Here is a 14,826-nt window from a genome sequence, read left to right on the forward strand (position 1 = left end):
GTGGGGCTTTGTGAAAATTTCCGCGAGGGCGAAAAAATCTCCCAAGTGCCAAATTCCCGGCGGGTGGGGTTTGCAATTTCCGCCAGGGCGGAAAAATCTCTCGAGTGCCAAATTCCGGGCGGGAGGGAGGGGTTTTGTAGAAATTTCTGCCAGGGCAGAAAAATCTCCCGAGTGCCAAATTTCGGGTGAGTGGGGTTTCGTAAGTCCCAAATTCCGAGCTGGTGGGGTTTGCGATTTTCGGAAGGGCGGAAAAATCTCCCGAGTGCCGAATTCCCCGCGGGTGGGGTTTTGTGATTTTCGCAAGTGCGAAAAAGTTTTCCATGTGGGTCGGGTTTGCAATTTCTGTGAGGGCGGAAAAATCTTCCAAGTCCAAATTCCGGGCAGGCGGGGTTTCGTAATTTCCAAGTGCCAAATTCCGAGCGGGTGGGGTTTGTAAATTCTGCGAGGGCGGAAAAAACTTCCAAGTCCAAATTTCGAGCGGGTGGGGTTTGTAAATTTTCGTGAGGGCAGAAAAATCTTTCGACTGCAAATTCCAGGCGGGTCCCCGGGTTTTGTAATTTTCGCGAGGGCAGACGACTCATGTACGTGATCCAAAACCGGTCAACTTATTTTTTTGGTTAACGCCCAAAGTTTTGAACTCAAATCGAGTTGGCTACCCCGACTCGAATCGCCTCCGAATTTTTCGCACAACCCATGTCACCGTGCTCGACTTGATTCTAAGTGCCCCGAGTCATGTACGTGGTCCAAAAGAGGTCAACCTTTTTTTTTGGGGGGGGGTTAATGCCCAAAGTTTTCAACTCGAACCGTGTCGGCAACCCCGACACGAATCGCCCCAATTACCCGAACCCCGACTCGAATCGCGTCGAGCCTTAACCGCCTCCATTTTTTTTTTTCGCTCGACTCATGTAATCGCACTCGCCTTGATTCTGAGTGGCCCGAGTCACTTACGTGATCCAAAACCGGGTAACTTTTTCTTTTTTCTTTTTTTTGTCAAGTCCCAAAGTTTTGAACTCGAATAGAGTCGGATGCCCCGACTCGAGTCGTCTCCAAATTTTTTGCACGACTCATGTCACCGTGCTCGACTTGATTCTAAGTGCCCCGAGCCGTGTACATGATCCAAAAGCGGTTAACTTTTTCTTTTTGGTTAACGCCCAAAGTTTTCAACCCGACCCGCCTCGGCAACCTCGACTCGAAGCGCCTCGAGCCTTAATGGCCTCCAATGTTTTTGCACGGCTCATGCCACCGTCGACTTTTCGCTCGAATCATGTCACCCAGGGCACCTCGATGCTACGTGAGGCGAGCCCTGTGCGCGATCCAAAACCGGGTAACATTTTTTTTTGAACTCCCAAAATTTCATTCTTTTTTGCCTTACGAGGCCTATCATGATCTCTTTTTATAAAGAAAATTCTCAAATCGGATTGTTTCGGCTACCCTACCTCGAATCTGGCTAGCTAGGCGTAACGCCTCGAGTCAGCTCGGCAATACGTGAACTGAAACTTGTGCGTGATCCAAAAGCGGGTAACTTGTTTTTTTTTTTTTTTTTTTTGTAATGCCCAAAATTTAGCACTTTTCGCTGTACAGGGCCTCCCATGATTTTTTTTGTTTTGTTTTTTTTTTTTCCCCTCGCAGACCCACTCTGGCGACCCAGTCGGGTCGCCCGAGGCTGGGGCGACGGAGATGGGTTGACCTAGTCGGGTGACCCAAGTTGGGTCGACCCAGGCGTGCAATCCTGGCTGGGGACAGCAAGTCGATTCTATAAGTTTGCTTGCCAATTTTGCTAGCCAGGTCGGCTCACCAAGTCATCTAACCATGTGGTCTTTGCCAAATCAAGAATTGACTCTTTAAGTCCACTCACAGCTCGTTGCCCCGCCGAGTTGCTTCTCTAAGCCCACTCACCATGTCAGCTCACCAAGTCGGTTGTTCAAGTACGTTGCCAAGTCAACTCTTTAAGTTCGCTCACCAGGTCAGCTCGCCCAAGTCACCTCTTTAAGTTCGTTCGCCAGGTCGGCCCGCCCAAGTCGCATCAGCGGGCTAACTCGCCGAGTCACCTCACGAAGTTGACTCTTTAAGTGCGCTCACCAAGTCAGCTCACCAAGTCGACTCACCATCTCGCCTCGATAAGTTGGCTTGCCGAGTTACCCCACCAAGTCGTCGCCTCTTTAAGCCTGCTCACCGTGTCAGCTCGTCAGGTCGGCTCACCAAGTCGACTAATCAAGTAGGCCCACCAAGTCGCCTCAAGGATAGCTCCTCACCATGAGTCGCCTCACCATGTTGACTCTTTGAGCCCGCTCGCCAGGTCGCCTCACCAAGTCGACTCGAGTACGTTGCCAAGTCGACTCTTTAAGTTCGCTCGCCAGGTCGACTCGCCAAGTCAGCTCACCATGTCATCTCAACGAACCAACTCGCCGAGTCGCCTCACCACGTCGGCTCTCTAATACCGCTCGCCAAGTCGCCCCACCAACTCGCCCCGTTAGGCCCACTCTCACCAAGTGGACTCTTTAAGTCTGCTCATAAAGTCGAGCCACCAAGTACTCTCACCAAGTCGACTCTTTAAGTCCTTTCGTCGAGTCACCCCACCAATTACTCTCACCAAGTCAACTCTTTAGGTCCGTTCATAGAGTCACCCCACCAAGTCGACCCTTCAAGTGGGTTCATCAAGTCACCCCACCAAGTCGACTCTTTAAGTTCATTCATCAAGCCACCCCGCCAGGTCAGCCCACAAATTACTCTCACCGAGTCGACTCTTTAAGTTCGTTCATCAAGTCACCCCGCCAGGTCGGCCCACCAAGTGGACTCTTTAAGTTCGTTCATGAAGTCACTCTACCAAGTCGGCCCACCAGGTCGACTCTTTAAGTTCGTTCATCAAGTCACCCCGCCAGGTCAGCCCACCAACTGCTCTCACCAAGTCGACTCTTTAAGTTTGCTCACCAAGTCACCCCGCCAGGTCGGCCCACCAAGTACTCTCACCAGGTCGACTCTTTAGGTTTGTTCATCAGGTCACCCCACCGAGTACTCTCACCAAGTCGACTCTTTAAGTTTGTTCATCAAGTCGCCCCGCCAGGTCGGCCCACCAAGTACTCTCACCAAGTCGACCCTTTAAGTTCGGTCATCAACTCACCCCGCCAGGTCGGCCCACCACGTACTCTCACAAAGTCGACTCTTTAGGTTCGTTCATCAATTCGCCCCGCCAGCTCGGCCCACCAAGTTCTCTCACCAGGTCGACTCTTTAAGTTCGTTCATTAAGTCACCCCGCCAGTTTGACCCACCAAGTACTCTCACAAAGTCGACTCTCTAAGTTCGTTCATCAAGTCACCCTGCCAGGTCAGCCCACCAAGTACTCTCACCAAGTCACCCCGCTAGCTCGACCCACCAAGTCGACTCTCTAAGTCCGTTCATCAAGTCACCCCGCCAGGTCGGCCCACCAAGTCGAATCTTTAAGTCCGTTCATCAAGTCACGTGACCAGGTCAGCCCACCGAGTACTCTCGCCAAGTTGACTCTTTAAGTTTTTTCATCAAGTCACCCGGCCAGGTCGGCCCACCAAGTCACCAAGTACTCTCACCAAGTCGACTCTCTAAGTCCGTTCATCAAGTCACCCTGCCAGGTCGGCCCACCAAGTCGAATCTTTAAGTCCGTTCATCAAGTCACCCCACCAAGTACTCTAACCAAGTCGATTCTTCGAGTGCGTTCATCAAGTCACCCGACCAACTACTCTCACCAAGTCGACTCTTTAACTATGTTCATCAAGTCACCCCACCAAGCACTCTCACCACGTCAACTCTTTAGGTCCGTTCATAAAGTCACCCCACCAGGTCGACCCTTCAAGTGCGTTCATCAAGTCACCCCACCAAGTACTCTCACCAATTCGACTCTTTAAGTCTTTTCATCAAGTCACCACACCAAGTACTCTCACCAAGTCAACTCTTTAGGACCGTTCATCAAGTCACCTCGCCAAGTCGACCCTTGAAGTCCGTTCATCAAGTCACCCCACCAAGTCGACTCTTTAAGTCAGTTCACGAAGTCACCCAACCAGGTCGGCCCACCAAGGACTCTCACCAAGTCGACTCTCTAAGTCTGTTCATTAGGTCACCCCACCGAGTACTCTCACCAAGTCAACTCTTTAGGTCCGTTCATCGAGTCACCTCGCAAAGTCGACCCTCTAAGTTCGTTCATCGAGTCACCCTGCCAAGTCGACTCTTTAAGTCCTTTCATCAAGTCACCCCACCAAGCCGACTCTCTAAGTGCGTTCATCAAGTCACCAGAACAACTACTCTCACCAAGTCGACTCTATAAGTCCGTTCATCAAGTCGGCCCACCAAGTACTCCCACCAAGTCGACTCTTTAAGTCCGTTCATCAGTTCACCCCGCCAAGTACTCTCACCAAGTCAACTCTTTAGGTCCGTTCATCGAGTCACCCCGCCAAGTCGACCCTTTAAGTCCGTTCATCAAGTCGCCCCGCCGAGTTGCTTCTCTAAGCCCACTCACCATGTCAGCTCACCAAGTCGGTTGTTCAAGTACGTTGCCAAGTCAACTCTTTAAGTTCGCTCACCAGGTCAGCCCGCCCAAGTCGCCTCTTTAAGTTCGTTCGCCAGGTCGGCCCGCCCAAGTCGCATCAGCGGGCTAACTCGTCGAGTCACCTCACGAAGTTGACTCTTTAAGTGCGCTCACCAAGTCAGCTCACCAAGTCGACTCACCATCTCGCCTCGATAAGTTGGCTTGCCGAGTTACCCCACCAAGTCGTCGCCTCTTTAAGCCCGCTCACCGTGTCAGCTCGTCAGGTCGGCTCACCAAGTCGACTAATCAAGTAGGCCCACCAAGTCGCCTCAAGGATAGCTCCTCACCATGAGTCGCCTCACCATGTTGACTCTTTGAGCCCGCTCGCCAGGTCGCCTCACCAAGTCGACTCAAGTACGTTGCCAAGTCGACTCTTTAAGTTCGCTCGCCAGGTCGACTCGCCAAGTCAGCTCACCATGTCATCTCAACGAACCAACTCGCCAAGTCGCCTCACCACGTCGGCTCTCTAATACCGCTCGCCAAGTCGCCCCACCAACTCGCCCCGTTAGGCCCACTCTCACCAAGTGGACTCTTTAAGTCTGCTCATAAAGTCGAGCCACCAAGTACTCTCACCAAGTCGACTCTTTAAGTCCTTTCGTCGAGTCACCCCACCAAGTACTCTCACCAAGTCAACTCTTTAGGTCCGTTCATAGAGTCACCCCACCAAGTCGACCCTTCAAGTGGGTTCATCAAGTCACCCCACCAAGTCGACTCTTTAAGTTCATTCATCAAGCCACCCCACCAGGTCAGCCCACAAATTACTCTCACCGAGTCGACTCTTTAAGTTCGTTCATCAAGTCACCCCGCCAGGTCGGCCCACCAAGTGGACTCTTTAAGTTCGTTCATGAAGTCACTCTGCCAAGTCGGCCCACCAGGTCGACTCTTTAAGTTCGTTCATCAAGTCACCCCGCCAGGTCAGCCCACCAACTGCTCTCACCAAGTCGACTCTTTAAGTTTGCTCACCAAGTCACCCCTCCAGGTCGGCCCACCAAGTACTCTCACCAGGTCGACTCTTTAGGTTTGTTCATCAGGTCACCCCACCGAGTACTCTCACCAAGTCGACTCTTTAAGTTCGTTCATCAAGTCGCCCCGCCAGGTCGGCCCACCAAGTACTCTCACCAAGTCGACCCTTTAAGTTCGGTCATCAACTCACCCCGCCAGGTCGGCCCACCACGTACTCTCACAAAGTCGACTCTTTAGGTTCGTTCATCAATTCTCCCCGCCAGCTCGGCCCACCAAGTTCTCTCACCAGGTTGACTCTTTAAGTTCGTTCATCAAGTCACCCCGCCAGGTCAGCCCACCAACTGCTCTCACCAAGTCGACTCTCTAAGTCCGTTCATCAAGTCACCCCGCCAGGTCGGCCCACCAAGTCGAATCTTTAAGTCCGTTCATCAAGTCACCCCACCAAGTACTCTAACCAAGTCGATTCTTCGAGTGCGTTCATCAAGTCACCCGACCAACTACTCTCACCAAGTCGACTCTTTAACTATGTTCATCAAGTCACCCGACCAAGCACTCTCACCACGTCAACTCTTTAGGTCCGTTCATAAAGTCACCCCACCAGGTCGACCCTTCAAGTGCGTTCATCAAGTCACCCCACCAAGTACTCTCACCAATTCGACTCTTTAAGTCTTTTCATCAAGTCACCACACCAAGTACTCTCACCAAGTCAACTCTTTAGGACCGTTCATCAAGTCACCTCGCCCAGTCGACCCTTGAAGTCCGTTCATCAAGTCACCCCACCAAGTTGACTCTTTAAGTCAGTTCACGAAGTCACCCAACCAGGTCGGCCCACCAAGGACTCTCACCGAGTCGACTCTCTAAGTCTGTTCATCAGGTCACCCCACCGAGTACTCTCACCAAGTCAACTCTTTAGGTCCGTTCATCGAGTCACCCCGCAAAGTCGACCCTCTAAGTTCGTTCATCGAGTCACCCTGCCAAGTCGACTCTTTAAGTCCTTTCATCAAGTCACCCCGCCAAGCCGACTCTCTAAGTGCGTTCATCAAGTCACCAGAACAACTACTCTCACCAAGTCGACTCTATAAGTCCGTTCATCAAGTCGGCCCACCAAGTACTCCCACCAAGTCGACTCTTTAAGTCTGTTCATCAGTTCACCCCGCCAAGTACTCTCACCAAGTCAACTCTTTAGGTCCGTTCATCGAGTCACCCCGCCAAGTCGACCCTTTAAGTCCGTTCATCAAGTCGCCCCGCCGAGTTGCTTCTCTAAGCCCACTCACCATGTCAGCTCACCAAGTCGGTTGTTCAAGTACGTTTCCAAGTCAACTCTTTAAGTTCGCTCACTAGGTCAGCCCGCCCAAGTCGCCTCTTTAAGTTCGTTCGCCAGGTCGGCCCGCCCAAGTCGCATCAGCGGGCTAACTCGCCGAGTCACCTCACGAAGTTGACTCTTTAAGTGCGCTCACCAAGTCAGCTCACCAAGTCGACTCACCATCTCGCCTCGATAAGTTGGCTTGCCGAGTTACCCCACCAAGTCGTCGCCTCTTTAAGCCCGCTCACCGTGTCAGCTCGTCAGGTCGGCTCACCAAGTCGACTAATCAAGTAGGCCCACCAAGTCGCCTCAAGAATAGCTCCTCACCATGAGTCGCCTCACCAAGTCGACTCGAGTACGTTGCCAAGTCGACTCTTTAAGTTCACTCGCCAGGTCGACTCGCCAAGTCAGCTCACCATGTCATCTCAACGAACCAACTCGCCGAGTTGCCTCACCACGTCGGCTCTCTAATACCGCTCGCCAAGTCGCCCCACCAACTCGCCCCGTTAGGCCCACTCTCACCAAGTGGACTCTTTAAGTCTGCTCATAAAGTCGAGCCACCAAGTACTCTCACCAAGTCGACTCTTTAAGTCCTTTCGTCGAGTCACCCCACCAAGTACTCTCACCAAGTCAACTCTTTAGGTCCGTTCATAGAGTCACCCCACCAAGTCGACCCTTCAAGTGGGTTCATCAAGTCACCCCACCAAGTCGACTCTTTAAGTTCATTCATCAAGCCACCCCGCCAGGTCAGCCCACAAATTACTCTCACCGAGTCGACTCTTTAAGTTCGTTCATCAAGTCACCCCGCCAGGTCGGCCCACCAAGTGGACTCTTTAAGTTCGTTCATGAAGTCACTCTGCCAAGTCGGCCCACCAGGTCGACTCTTTAAGTTCGTTCATCAAGTCACCTCGCCAGGTCAGCCCACCAACTGCTCTCACCAAGTCGACTCTTTAAGTTTGCTCACCAAGTCACCCCGCCAGGTCGGCCCACCAAGTACTCTCACCAGGTCGACTCTTTAGGTTTGTTCATTAGGTCACCCCACCGAGTACTCTCACCAAGTCGACTCTTTAAGTTCGTTCATCAAGTCGCCCCGCCAGGTCGGCCCACCAAGTACTCTCACCAAGTCGACCCTTTAAGTTCGGTCATCAACTCACCCCGCCAGGTCGGCCCACCACGTACTCTCACAAAGTCGACTCTTTAGGTTCGTTCATCAATTCGCCCCGCCAGCTCGGCCCACCAAGTTCTGTCACCAGGTCGACTCTTTAAGTTTGTTCATCAAGTCACCCCGCCAGTTCGACCCACCAAGTACTCTCACAAAGTTGACTCTCTAAGTTCGTTCATCAAGTCACCCTGCCAGGTCAACCCACCAAGTACTCTCACCAAGTCACCCCGCTAGCTCGACCCACCAAGTCGACTCTCTAAGTCCGTTCATCAAGTCACCCCGCCAGGTCGGCCCACCAAGTCGAATCTTTAAGTCCGTTCATCAAGTCACGTGACCAGGTCAGCCCACCGAGTACTCTCGCCAAGTCGACTCTTTAAGTTTGTTCATCAAGTCACCCGGCCAGGTCGGCCCACCAAGTCACCAAGTCGACTCTCTAAGTCCGTTCATCAAGTCACCCCGCCAGGTCGGCCCACCAAGTTGAATCTTTAAGTCCGTTCATCAAGTCACCCCACCAAGTACTCTAACCAAGTCGATTCTTCGAGTGCGTTCATCAAGTCACCCGACCAACTACTCTCACCAAGTCGACTCTTTAACTATGTTCATCAAGTCACCCCACCAAGCACTCTCACCACGTCAACTCTTTAGGTCCGTTCATAAAGTCACCCCACCAGGTCGACCCTTCAAGTGCGTTCATCAAGTCACCCCACCAAGTACTCTCACCAATTCGACTCTTTAAGTCTTTTCATCAAGTCACCACACCAAGTACTCTCACCAAGTCAACTCTTTAGGACCGTTCATCAAGTCACCTCGCCAAGTCGACCCTTGAAGTCCGTTCATCAAGTCACCCCACCAAGTCGACTCTTTAAGTCAGTTCACGAAGTCACCCAACCAGGTCGGCCCACCAAGGACTCTCACCAAGTCGACTCTCTAAGTCTGTTCATCAGGTCACCCCACCGAGTACTCTCACCAAGTCAACTCTTTAGGTCCGTTCATCGAGTCACCCCGCAAAGTCGACCCTCTAAGTTCGTTCATCGAGTCACCCCACCAAGTCGACTCTTTAAGTCCTTTCATCAAGTCACCCCGCCAAGCCGACTCTCTAAGTGCGTTCATCAAGTCACTAGAACAACTACTCTCACCAAGTCGACTCTATAAGTCCGTTCATCAAGTCGGCCCACCAAGTACTCCCACCAAGTCGACTCTTTAAGTCCGTTCATCAGTTCACCCCGCCAAGTACTCTCACCAAGTCAACTCTTTAGGTCCGTTCATCGAGTCACCCCGCCAAGTCGACCCTTTAAGTCCGTTCATCAAGTCGCCCCGCCGAGTTACTTCTCTAAGCCCACTCACCATGTCAGCTCACCAAGTCGGTTGTTCAAGTACGTTGCCAAGTCAACTCTTTAAGTTCGCTCACCAGGTCAGCTCGCCCAAGTCGCCTCTTTAAGTTCGTTCGCCAGGTCGGCCCGCCCAAGTCGCATCAGCGGGCTAACTCGCCGAGTCACCTCACGAAGTTGACTCTTTAAGTGCGCTCACCAAGTCAGCTCACCAAGTCGACTCACCATCTCGCCTCGATAAGTTGGCTTGCCGAGTTACCCCACCAAGTCGTCGCCTCTTTAAGCCCGCTCACCGTGTCAGCTCGTCAGGTCGGCTCACCAAGTCGACTAATCAAGTAGGCCCGCCAAGTCGCCTCAAGGATAGCTCCTCACCATGAGTCGCCTCACCACGTCGGCTCTCTAATACCGCTCGCCAAGTCGCCCCACCAACTCGCCCCGTTAGGCCCACTCTCACCAAGTGGACTCTTTAAGTCTGCTCATAAAGTCGAGCCACCAAGTACTCTCACCAAGTCGACTCTTTAAGTCCTTTCGTCGAGTCACCCCACCAAGTACTCTCACCAAGTCAACTCTTTAGGTCCGTTCATAGAGTCACCCCACCAAGTCGACCCTTCAAGTGGGTTCATCAAGTCACCCCACCAAGTCGACTCTTTAAGTTCATTCATCAAGCCACCCCGCCAGGTCAGCCCACAAATTACTCTCACCGAGTCGACTCTTTAAGTTCGTTCATCAAGTCACCCCGCCAGGTCGGCCCACCAAGTGGACTCTTTAAGTTCGTTCATGAAGTCACTCTGCCAAGTCGGCCCACCAGGTCGACTCTTTAAGTTCGTTCATCAAGTCACCCCGCCAGGTCAGCCCACCAACTGCTCTCACCAAGTCGACTCTTTAAGTTTGCTCACCAAGTCACCCCGCCAGGTCGGCCCACCAAGTACTCTCACCAGGTCGACTCTTTAGGTTTGTTCATCAGGTCACCCCACCGAGTACTCTCACCAAGTCGACTCTTTAAGTTCGTTCATCAAGTCGCCCCGCCAGGTCGGCCCACCAAGTACTCTCACCAAGTCGACCCTTTAAGTTCGGTCATCAACTCACCCCGCCAGGTCGGCCCACTATGTACTCTCACAAAGTCAACTCTTTAGGTTTGTTCATCAATTCGCCCCACCAGCTCGGCCCACCAAGTTCTGTCACCAGGTCGACTCTTTAAGTTCGTTCATCAAGTCACCCCGCCAGTTCGACCCACCAAGTACTCTCACAAAGTCGACTCTCTAAGTTCGTTCATCAAGTCACCCTTCCAGGTCAGCCCACCAAGTACTCTCACCAAGTCACCCTGCTAGCTCGACCCACCAAGTCGACTCTCTAAGTCCGTTCATCAAGTCACCCCGCCAGGTCGGCCCACCAAGTCGAATCTTTAAGTCTGTTCATCAAGTCACGTGACCAGGTCAGCCCACCGAGTACTCTCGCCAAGTCGACTCTTTAAGTTTGTTCATCAAGTCACCCGGCCAGGTCGGCCCACCAAGTCACCAAGTCGACTCTCTAAGTCCGTTCATCAAGTCACCCCGCCAGGTCGGCCCACCAAGTCGAATCTTTAAGTCCGTTCATCAAGTCACCCCACCAAGTACTCTAACCAAGTCGATTCTTCGAGTGCGTTCATCAAGTCACCCGACCAACTACTCTCACCAAGTCGACTCTTTAACTATGTTCATCAAGTCACCCCACCAAGCACTCTCACCACGTCAACTCTTTAGGTCCGTTCATAAAGTCACCCCACCAGGTCGACCCTTCAAGTGCGTTCATCAAGTCACCCCACCAAGTACTCTCACCAATTTGACTCTTTAAGTCTTTTCATCAAGTCACCACACCAAGTACTCTCACCAAGTCAACTCTTTAGGACCGTTCATCAAGTCACCTCGCCAAGTCGACCCTTGAAGTCCGTTCATCAAGTCACCCCACCAAGTCGACTCTTTAAGTCAGTTCACGAAGTCACCCAACCAGGTCGGCCCACCAAGGACTCTCACCAAGTCGACTCTCTAAGTCTGTTCATCAGGTCACCCCACCGAGTACTCTCACCAAGTCAACTCTTTAGGTCCGTTCATCGAGTCACCCCGCAAAGTCGACCCTCTAAGTTCGTTCATCGAGTCACCCCGCCAAGTCGACTCTTTAAGTCCTTTCATCAAGTCACCCCGCCAAGCTGACTCTCTAAGTGCGTTCATCAAGTCACCAGAACAACTACTCTCACCAAGTCGACTCTATAAGTCCGTTCATCAAGTCGGCCCACCAAGTACTCCCACCAAGTCGACTCTTTAAGTCCGTTCATCAGTTCACCCCGCCAAGTACTCTCACCAAGTCAACTCTTTAGGTCCGTTCATCGAGTCACCCCGCCAAGTCGACCCTTTAAGTCCGTTCATCAAGTCGCCCCGCCGAGTTGCTTCTCTAAGCCCACTCACCATGTCAGCTCACCAAGTCGGTTGTTCAAGTACGTTGCCAAGTCAACTCTTTAAGTTCGCTCACCAGCTCAGCCCGCCCAAGTCGCCTCGTTAGGTTCGTTCGCCAGGTCGGCCCGCCCAAGTCGCATCAGCGGGCTAACTCGCCGAGTCACCTCACGAAGTTGACTCTTTAAGTGCGCTCACCAAGTTAGCTCACCAAGTCGACTCACCATCTCGCCTCGATAAGTTGGCTTGCCGAGTTACCCCACCAAGTTGTCGCCTCTTTAAGCCCGCTCACCGTGTCAGCTCGTCAGGTCGGCTCACCAAGTCGACTAATAGAGTAGGCCCACCAAGTCGCCTCAAGGATAGCTCCTCACCATGAGTCGCCTCACCAAGTCGACTCGAGTACGTTGCCAAGTCGACTCTTTAAGTTCGCTCGCCAGGTCGACTCGCCAAGTCAGCTCACCATGTCATCTCAACGAACCAACTCACCGAGTCGCCTCACCACGTCGGCTCTCTAATACCGCTCGCCAAGTCGCCCCACCAACTCGCCCCGTTAGGCCCACTCTCACCAAGTGGACTCTTTAAGTCTGCTCATAAAGTCGAGCCACCAAGTACTCTCACCAAGTCGACTCTTTAAGTCCTTTCGTCGAGTCACCCCACCAAGTACTCTCACCAAGTCAACTCTTTAGGTCCGTTCATAGAGTCACCCCACCAAGTCGACCCTTCAAGTGGGTTCATCAAGTCACCCCACCAAGTCGACTCTTTAAGTTCATTCATCAAGCCACCCCGCCAGGTCAGCCCACAAATTACTCTCACCGAGTCGACTCTTTAAGTTCGTTCATCAAGTCACCCCACCAGGTCGGCCCACCAAGTGGACTCTTTAAGTTCGTTCATGAAGTCACTCTGCCAAGTCTGCCCACCAGGTCGACTCTTTAAGTTCGTTCATCAAGTCACCCCGCCAGGTCAGCCCACCAACTGCTCTCACCAAGTCGACTCTTTAAGTTTGCTGACCAAGTCACCCCGCCAGGTCGGCCCACCAAGTACTCTCACCAGGTCGACTCTTTAGGTTTGTTCATCAGGTCACCCCACCGAGTACTCTCACCAAGTCGACTCTTTAAGTTCGTTCATCAAGTCGCCCCACCAGGTCGGCCCACCAAGTACTCTCACCAAGTTGACCCTTTAAGTTCGGTCATCAACTCACCCCGCCAGGTCGGCCCACCACGTACTCTCACAAAGTCGACTCTTTAGGTTCGTTCATCAATTCGCCCTGCCAGCTTAGCCCACCAAGTTCTATCACTAGGTCGACTCTTTAAGTTTGTTCATCAAGTCACCCCGCCAGTTCGACCCACCAAGTACTCTCACAAAGTCGACTCTCTAAGTTCGTTCATCAAGTCACCCTGCCAGGTCAGCCCACCAAGTACTCTCACCAAGTCACCCCGCTAGCTCGACCCACCAAGTCGACTCTCTAAGTCCGTTCATCAAGTCACCCCGCCAGGTCAGCCCACCAAGTCGAATCTTTAAGTCCGTTCATCAAGTCACGTGACCAGGTCAGCCCACCGAGTACTCTCGCCAAGTCGACTCTTTAAGTTTGTTCATCAAGTCACCCGGCCAGGTCGGCCCACCAAGTCACCAAGTCGACTCTCTAAGTCCGTTCATCAAGTCACCCCGCCAGGTCGGCCCACCAAGTCGAATCTTTAAGTCCGTTCATCAAGTCACCCCACCAAGTACTCTAGCCAAGTCGATTCTTCGAGTGCGTTCATCAAGTCACCCGACCAACTACTCTCACCAAGTCGACTCTTTAACTATGTTCATCAAGTCACCCCACCAAGCACTCTCACCACGTCAACTCTTTAGGTCCGTTCATAAAGTCACCCCACCAGGTCAACCCTTCAAGTGCGTTCATCAAGTCACCCCACCAAGTACTCTCACCAATTCGACTCTTTAAGTCTTTTCATCAAGTCACCACACCAAGTACTCTCACCAAGTCAACTCTTTAGGACCGTTCATCAAGTCACCTCGCCAAGTCGACCCTTGAAGTCCGTTCATCAAGTCACCCCACCAAGTCGACTCTTTAAGTCAGTTCACGAAGTCACCCAACCAGGTCGGCCCACCAAGGACTCTCACCAAGTCGACTCTCTAAGTCTGTTCATCAGGTCACCCCACTGAGTACTCTCACCAAGTCAACTCTTTAGGTCCGTTCATCGAGTCACCCCGCAAAGTCGACCCTCTAAGTTCGTTCATCGAGTCACCCCGCCAAGTCGACTCTTTAAGTCCTTTCATCAAGTCACCTCGCCAAGCCGACTCTCTAAGTGCGTTAATCAAGTCACCAGAACAACTACTCTCACCAAGTCGACTCTATAAGTCCGTTCATCAAGTCGGCCCACCAAGTACTCCCACCAAGTTGACTCTTTAAGTCCGTTCATCAGTTCACCCTGCCAAGTACTCTCACCAAGTCAACTCTTTAGGTCCGTTCATCGAGTCACCCCGCCAAGTCGACCCTTTAAGTCCGTTCATCAAGTCGCCCCGCCGAGTTGCTTCTCTAAGCCCACTCACCATGTCAGCTCACCAAGTCAGTTTTTCAAGTACGTTGCCAAGTCAACTCTTTAAGTTCGCTCACCAGGTCAGCCCACCCAAGTCGCCTCTTTAAGTTCGTTCGCCAGGTCGGCCCGCCCAAGTCGCATCAGCGGGCTAACTGGCCGAGTCACCTCACGAAGTTGACTCTTTAAGTGCGCTCACCAAGTCAGCTCACCAAGTCGACTCACCATCTCGCCTCGATAAGTTGGCTTGCCGAGTTACCCCACCAAGTCGTCGCCTCTTTAAGCCCGCTCACCGTGTCAGCTTGTCAGGTCGGCTCACCAAGTTGACTAATCAAGTAGGCCCACCAAGTCGCCTCAAGGATAGCTCCTCACCATGAGTCGCCTCACCAAGTCGACTCGAGTACGTTGCCAAGTCGACTCTTTAAGTTCGCTCGCCAGGTCGACTCGCCAAGTCAGCTCACCATGTCATCTCAACGAACCAACTCGCCGAGTCGCCTCACCACGTCAGCTCTCTAATACCGCTCGCCAAGTCGCCCCACCAACTCGCCCCGTTAGGCCCAC

The sequence above is a fragment of the Cupressus sempervirens genome, chromosome 2 (assembly GCF_028749045.1).
Source record: "Cupressus sempervirens isolate cs-2001-9-10 chromosome 2, ASM2874904v1, whole genome shotgun sequence".
Lineage (NCBI taxonomy): Eukaryota > Viridiplantae > Streptophyta > Pinopsida > Cupressales > Cupressaceae > Cupressus > Cupressus sempervirens.